The sequence below is a fragment of the Triticum urartu genome, chromosome 4, assembly GCF_003073215.2.
Source record: "Triticum urartu cultivar G1812 chromosome 4, Tu2.1, whole genome shotgun sequence".
Taxonomy (NCBI): domain Eukaryota; kingdom Viridiplantae; phylum Streptophyta; class Magnoliopsida; order Poales; family Poaceae; genus Triticum; species Triticum urartu.
In genome coordinates, this window is record NC_053025.1 from 505,129,112 (window position 1) to 505,137,268 (window position 8,157).

Consider the following 8,157-nt stretch of genomic DNA (forward strand, 5'->3'; position numbering starts at 1 on the left):
CATCAAGATTATATCGTATATCCAATGTGCCTCCTTGCAGTAACTTGTACCTCAATTGCTTACATTGAAAGTTACTTGCCCCCTTGCATGTTTTGGTTTTGTTCCTTGCATGTGTTTGTATATGTTGTGCTTCCAACTTGATTATCTTGAGCAATCAAGTATGTGTGTGTTGGTTTGCACATCATGTACGTGTGTGTCATGCGTTGAGCCTTTTGCATCTTGTTTATTTCTCAGTTGGCTCTTGTGAGAGATTAATGGAATATCCCATTATGGGGGAGTGATGTGCTTTGTGCACTTCACAATCCTATAAAGGTGGGTACATGGGGAATACCACTTAGTATTGATATTACAAGCTTATCTAGTCACTATGTGGTATGTCTTCTCATGAGAAATTCAAATTCTAAATAGTCCATTAATTATCTCTTGTTGGATCCTTTAACTGCCTCTTGTCTATCTTTAATTGGTATCACATTATGGGGGAGTAATATGCTATGTGTATATTACTAGCCTAGAAAATGTGTACATTTGAGATATTGTCATCTAGAGTTGATATTGTAAATTATCTTGTTCCTAGGTGGCATGTTAGCTCTACAAGTTGCAATTTGCTTGTTGTTTGGTGTGAAGATGATGTCGGATATCCTTGATATCTACCACCAGGAACTATTTCCATTTACTTCTTGTCTTTTTATAATTGGTACTCACTTTTGTGGTAGAATTTATTGATCATCTTTACATTGACTTTTTCCTTTTATTTGCCTTTTCTCTTGCCAAGGATTGTATCAACTCCCTTTGTCTTCCATACCACTTGTGAATCTTTTTTTCTTGATCTTGTCTAGTGTTTTCTAGATATAGTGAAAGTGGTGATCCCACCTTGTGCATTTTGTATTCAAATGCAATTTCTCTAATGCACTAGTCTTGGGGGAGCTATCCTATTTTCTATAAAACACTCACCTTGTGATCCTTTTCAAGTGTGTGTTGGTGGAATGCAAATCGTTTCTTTTGGTACTTGTGCCATCATGAAACTTTGTAGAGCACTTGGTTTGTTTGGAACCATTCTCTCTTTTGGGAGTTTGACATCTTTGTTTTTGTGTATCAATGGATATCTCATTCCTTGATGTATCGTTTAATGATATCCTCCAAGTGATGATTTATTCATTTGGTATCCTTTCTTCACTTGGTATTTCTTTTTTCTTTTGGTATCGGTTCTTGAAAGTCTTGAGCATGCATATTAACTTCGTGTAGTATCTTTGGCATGCTTTCTTTCTTTGACCAAATATATAGGGGAAGCTCCACCAAGTCTCAAATTGGATGAGATGTGCATGAAATTTATTTTCGTATCTATATGCACATTTTTATGTGGAGTTTGTCCTATGTATTGTCGGTTCTCTAACTCTTTGGTCCCAATGAGTTTGGGTACCATTTTGTTTGTGTTGTTGTTCTAGGAACAATTGGAGATACATTGGAAGCTCGGCTCACTCACAAGGAAGGTGTTGTCATCATGTGCTTATTGGAGTCGAGCTAGGATGATCAATGAACTACTATCTACCTTCAATTGGTATCTACTACATCCGTCCAATGTTAACTCGGTAACAAGTATCTTCATATTCTTCATGCACACATTTCTTGTATCAACCTTGTGTAGGTTGTATCATGGCATGTTATTCATTCATTCTTGTGATACTTGTTTTCTTTCTCAAAGCATCCCAACAATGATCTCTTGTTGCTAGTTGTGATGTCTTTGTTGTTTGTGTGTGGACTTCATTTATATACAATAAGACCATATCTAGCCATGAGCTATGCTTCCAAGCAAATATCTTATTGGTATATGTATGACCTCCCTTTGGATATCTTGTTCCTTGTGTTGTAACTATTTCGGGTGTACATCCTTCTTTGTAGATATATATCATCATGATTTCGTCTACCTAGAATCTTATACACTTGAGAGAAGTTGCATATCTAGTTGATATCCTTTCTTTCACGGCCACCTTGTCTTTCTTATGTTATTTCTTTGGTGGCTCCGAAAGCTTTTGCCTTGAGTGCGTGTCTTCTATCGTTGCATCTTGATGCACTCTTGTGTGTGGTGAAGATTATTTTCCTCATGCTTATCTTTACGAGGCTTTTGCCATCTTAATTGGTATCCCTCGTCTTGATGAGGCTTTCATATTCTATCTTCACCATGGGTTGTCACAAGCATAGGTTCTTAACATGCTTATTAGTAAGCTTGTGAACCCATTTGCTAGTTGTGTGTGGGAATGATAGGCCTTGCACCGTGCGCCTCATTCTTTCAAGACTTTATTGATGCCTAATGCTCATCCATACATTAGTCTTCTCAAGTGCATTGCCTTGACTCACACACATCATTTTGGTTGAGCCCATTCTTAAGTTGCCTCTTTTATTACTTGTTGCTCAACCATGTGTGTGTTGCAAGTACTAGGCTTTGTTTCCTATATGCTCACTTGCACTTGTTGTAAGTTTCTATTGATTTTGGGGGAGCTATGATCCTATTTTGTGCACTTTGTATCCAAATACAAATATTCTTATGTGTGCACAAATCATGGGGAGCTTCTCTAGTTTCTTTAGAACACTCCTTTGCTCATATCATAATATCCTTTATTCATGTGGCTCGTAGGATCTTTGGTCTAGTTGGTTCAATTGATATCCGTTGATTGCTTGCTTCAATTGGTACCTTTTGATTGCTTGATTGCTTGTGTCTCTCTTTGTTATGTCCTTGTGGCATATCATTCCTTTAGCAATCTTGGTGCCTCAATATAGTTGGTCTTCCTCCTAGTATTACCGTTGGATATCTGTATTGCATTCCACTCTCTTGTTGAGAAATACACAACTTATGGAGGAACACAATATATATTGGCCTTCTAAGCTTTTCGCCCAATTTGGCAATCAATGCCAATGGGGGAGAAGTTTCACAGAGTTTTGTGGATAAGTTTAGAGAGTTTTTTTCTTCTTGCTTTGGTTTCGTACCTAAGCATTTGCATCTCATACACATGCATTATTGGTTGTTGCATTGCATGGTGATAAATAATTCCTTATATAAACTCTCTTGAAAATGATTGTCATCAATTACCAAAATGGGGGAGATTAAAGGACATGCGGTGCCCCCATGTGTGGTTTTGGTAATTGATGACAATCTCTATGGACTAACGGTTTCCTTGAGTTATATTTGAAGGATTTGTCCATAGGATTGTCTTCAAGTCCATGTGTTGGTTTCAAGGAGTTTATGAGATGGCCAAAGTGCTTTTCAAGGAATTATCCAAAGATTGGTCATGTGTGAGTTGAGATGGCCAAAGTGCTTTTCAAGGAATTATCCAAAGATTGGTCATGTGTGAGTTGAGCTTATTGCAAGCATGTCTTGAAGAAGAAGATTGTGTGATCATTCATGGTTACCTTCAAGACATCATCCAAATGAGAGTTGGAAAGATTCAATGTTGATCAAGACTAAGTCAAGAGTGAATCAAGTTGATCAACTCACAAAGCGTAGAAGAAGTACCGAGAGGGATCAAGTGATCCCATGGTATGGTAAGCATTGTCCATTACGCTTTGTGTACCAACCCATGGTCTACGTGAGAGTTCTTTGTGGGGTTAGGTATGTTTCCATGGTCTTGCGTCAAGAGGAAGATCTCATACAACCCATGGAGGATGACATCAAGTGGTGATCGTCATCAAGTTTGCAGTGTGCAAGTTCAAGTGGAGCAACTCGAAGAGTGGCTCACCCATAATGGAGTATGGGGGAGCAATCAAGCTTGAAGCTTGATGTCCATTGTGGTGTCAATGGAATTGTGAAGATGTGCCAAAGAGTGGCTCACCCATAGTGGACTATGGGGGAGCAATCAACTAGTCTTCATCGAGCCAACACAACCAAGAAAGGTGGTCCAACTTGAGGAAGTCAAGATCGTCATCATCTAGCTCAAGTGGACTAGTGCAAGGCAAAGGTTTGCCCTTGATAGGTTTTCTATTTTACCGGTCTCATAGTGGTAGTTGGGAGACCGGGTTGTAGGATCGATTGCCGTACTATCAAGGGGGGCTCTCTAGGGAGTAGCTTGATCGTATCATTAGTCAAGAGCTCAAACCATTGCATCCTTGCATCATCTTTCTTGGTTCTTGTTTGGTTCCATTTGTGTTTCTTAGAGCTTATGGTCATCTTTATGACAAGCTTGAGTTCATCGAAAACGGAGTTCGCATGCATCTTCTATGATGTTTTCGGTATTGGAGGTTTTACCGGTCTTATCCGAGAAAGGGTTCTCATCATTTTATTATGGTATTTTTCTCATTTGCTTCTTATTGATATTTCTCTCAAGATTGTGTTAGCCCTTGTCGTTAGCTTTTCAACAAACTTGGTTTCGTTGAATTCGGAGCTCGTATGCGAAAGTTGTGGCTATTTTGATATTGCCTGTTTTACACAGAGAGGTTGTACCGCCCCATGGAGAGGTTGTACCGCTTGACCGGTACAACCGGTGTTTGGAGCGGTTGTACCGCTCCAGAATTGGTCCGGAGGTTGTACCGGTCATGTACCACTCTACCACCGGACTGGTCTCTGTTGTGGTACGGTTGTTGGGCGGTTGTGGGCCGGTTGTACCGCTTATTGCCTGTTACCGGTTGTACCGGTGCTCACAGAGGTTGTACCGCTCCTATGTTGTTTTGTACATAACGGGCAGATTCGTGGGGACCTATTTAAGGGGGTCTTCTTCCCCAATGGTTCCCTATCTCTTGAGCTTGTTTTTGCCCCCATTGTTGACCTTCTTTGAGCTTGCTAACTCTCACTCCCTCCATGGATTCTTGCTAGTTTTTGAGGGAAAAGAGAGAGGAGATCTAGATCCACATTTCCACCAATCACTTTCTCCTCTATGTGAGGGGAACCCCTTGGATCTAGATCTTGGAGTTATTGGTGTTTTCCGTCTTGTTCTTCCTCTCATTTCCCTCCGTAGCATTAGTTGCTCCGGTGGGATTTGAGAGAGAAGGACTTGGGCACTCCGTGTGCCCTTGCCATTGCATTTGGTGCATCGGTTTGAGTTCTCCACGGTGATACGTGGAAGTAAAGTTTGAGAAGCTTATTACTCTTGGGTGTTTGGGCACCCTAGAGCTTGTTCCTCTTGGGTGGCTTGGCGCCCTAGACGGTTGGTGTTGTTCGGAGCTCAATCATTGTGGTGTAAAGCTCCGGGCAAGCGTCGGGGTCTCCAATTAGGTTGTGGAGATCGCCCCGAGCAATTTGACGGGTACCGGTGACCGCCCCCAAGGGTTGCCAAAGTGTACGGGTTCGGTGACCGCCCCCAAGGGTTGCCATTTGTATGGGTTCGGTGACCGCCCTCAAGGGTCCCTTAGTGGAATCACGGCATCTTGCATTGTGCGAGGGCGTGAGGAGATTATGGTGGCCCTAGTGGCTTCTTGGGGAGCATTGTGCCTCCACACCGCTCCAAACGGAGATTAGCATCCGCAAGGGTGTGAACTTCGGGATACATCGTCGTCTCCGCGTGCCTCGGTTATCTCTTACCCGAGCTCTTTACTTATGCACTTTACTTTGTGATAGCCATATTGTTTCTTGTTATATATCTTGCTATCACATAGTTGCTTATCTTGATTAGCATAAGTTGTTGGTGCACATAGGTGAGCCTAGTTGTTTTAGGTTTTGTGCTTGACAAATTAACCGCTAGGTTTATTCCGCATTTGTTCAAGCCTAAATTGTAATTATTTTAAAACGCCTATTCACCCCCCTCTAGGCGACATCCACGATCTTTCAGGAGATCTAGATCCACATTTCCACCAATCACTTTCTCCTCTATGTGAGGGTAACCCCTTGGATCTAGATCTTGGAGTTCTTTGTGTTCTCTTTCTTGTTCTTCTCTCATTTTCCTCCCTAGCATTAGTTGCTTCGGTGAGATTTGAGAGAGAAGGACTTGGGCACTCCGTGTGCCCTTGCCATTGCATTTGGTGCATCGGTTTGAGTTTTCCACGGTGATACGTGGAAGTTACAAGTTGAGAAGTTTATTACTCTTGGGTGCTTGGTATCTTTGAGCTTGTTCCTCTTGGGTGCTTGGGCGCCCTAGATGGTTGGTAGTGTTTGGAGCTCAATCATTGTGGTGTAAAACTCCAGACAAGCGTCGGGGTCTCCAATTAGGTTGTGGAGATCGCCCCGAGCAATTTGACGGGTACCGGTGACCGCCCCCAAGGGTTGCCAAAGTGTACGGGTTCGGTGACCGCCCCCAAGGGTTGCCATTTTTACGGGTTCGGTGACCGCCCTCAAGGGTCCCTTAGTGGAATCACGGCATCTTGCATTGTGCGAGGGCGTGAGGAGATTACGGTGGCCCTAGTGGCTTCTTGGGGAGCATTGTGCCTCCACACCACTCCAAACGAAGATTAGCATCCGCAAGGATGTGAACTTCGGGATACATCGTCGTCTCCGCGTGCCTCGGTTATCTCTTACCCGAACCCTTTACTTATGCACTTTACTTTGTGATAGCCATATTGTTTCTTGTCATATGTCTTGCTATCACATAGTTGTTTATCTTACTTAGTATAAGTTGTTGGTGCACATAGGTGAGCCTAGTTGTTGTAGGTTTTGTGTTTGACAAATTAACCGCTAGGTTTATTCCACATTTGTTCAAGCCTAAATCGTAATTATTTTACAGCGCCTATTCACCCCCCTCTAGGCGACATCCACGATCTTTCACCGGGGTTCTTCAGGCTACCGCGGCGTCCGCGAGCGCCCCAACGGCTGGTAATCGGTCGAGATCCGGTCCGGCGACATCCGGCTCGGCCTCGGGTCGTTCCAGAGCGCGCACGAGGCGGCCCGCGCGTACAACGCGGCGGCGTGGCGCTTGGACAGGCCCCGGTCAGAGATGAACTTCTGGGACGTCTTCACGCGCGAGCAGGCGCAGCGCGTCGCCCCTCCGCCGCGTCTCATCACCGACATGGACCGTGCCGACCACGCTCGGCGGCAACGCCGCCTCCTCATCGCCGAGGAGGACAAGCGAGCCATGGCGGAGTGGTGCAGTCGCCACCTGGAGAACGTCGCCGACGAGCATGCCTACTGGGCGGAGATGACGGCAAGGCGCCGCTCGAAGCGGGCGGACCGGGCGTTGGCGGAAGGCATTGGCGAATGCGCAGTCCGATATCGTTGCAGCAGGTGGGAGGTTCATTCACATCAGACGAAACGTTGGTTGGACATGTGGCTCGGTACCTCGGACGACACCAACGAGGATGATGATGATGATGATGGTAGCGACTTGGAGTATTTTCTACCTATATATGCCGCAGTAGTTTCTATATAGTTGCACCGTAGTTTTATCTATCTATGCTTTCGAACTATCTATCTAGTTGTACCGATGTAAAATACCTTTATATCATTTTTTATTATTTATGCAATCTATGGTTTTATCTATGTAAATTTATCGTTTTTTTTTATTATCTATGCTTCTGAAAATGTTGTAAAAAATAAGCGCGCGCTGCTGGAGCGGCGCGCGCGCTGCATTTTAGCGCGGCTGCTGGAGCCAGCGCTGCGCGCCGCGTCAAACCAGGCGATGGGCGCGCGGCAAAGCTGTTTTTTGCGCGCGCCGCGTTCGTCGCCTGTTGAAGATGCTCTAAGTCAAGTGATAAAACATGCAAGAAAAAAACTGAAGAAAAAAATTACACGGATCTCAATGTAAAATCTTATGGATATAGCACCGACTGAGACCGAAGTTTTAGTCGACTGAGATTTAACAAGACTGTAAAGAAAAAACGATACCTTTTTTATGAGGATAAAGAAAAACGATATTGCACTGTGCGTTACGGCCAACCTACAACGACCAACGAGAACAACACGGCATGTCGATCGACCTGCCGCGACCAGTACAGCAGCGCCGCGCCATTTTCAATGTACCATGCCCCCGTCGCACGCTCGCCAGGAAAGCCACGCGCGGTACGTTGGACCCTTCTTCCCGCGTCACGGCACGCCACACGACACGCGCATTGCATTTCCCTTTCCTGACAAGATCTGAGCCCTCTCCCGCCTCAGGAACCAGTGCCGACAGCGAGAGCAAAGAGGAACGCGAGGCTGCCGTTCCACCCCGCGAGATTTAGCCGGCAGCCCGGCTGACGTTGATCTCCTGCACAAGTACCCCGCCGACTTCTCCATTATTCTTCACATCCGATAGCGAAACCCGCCGC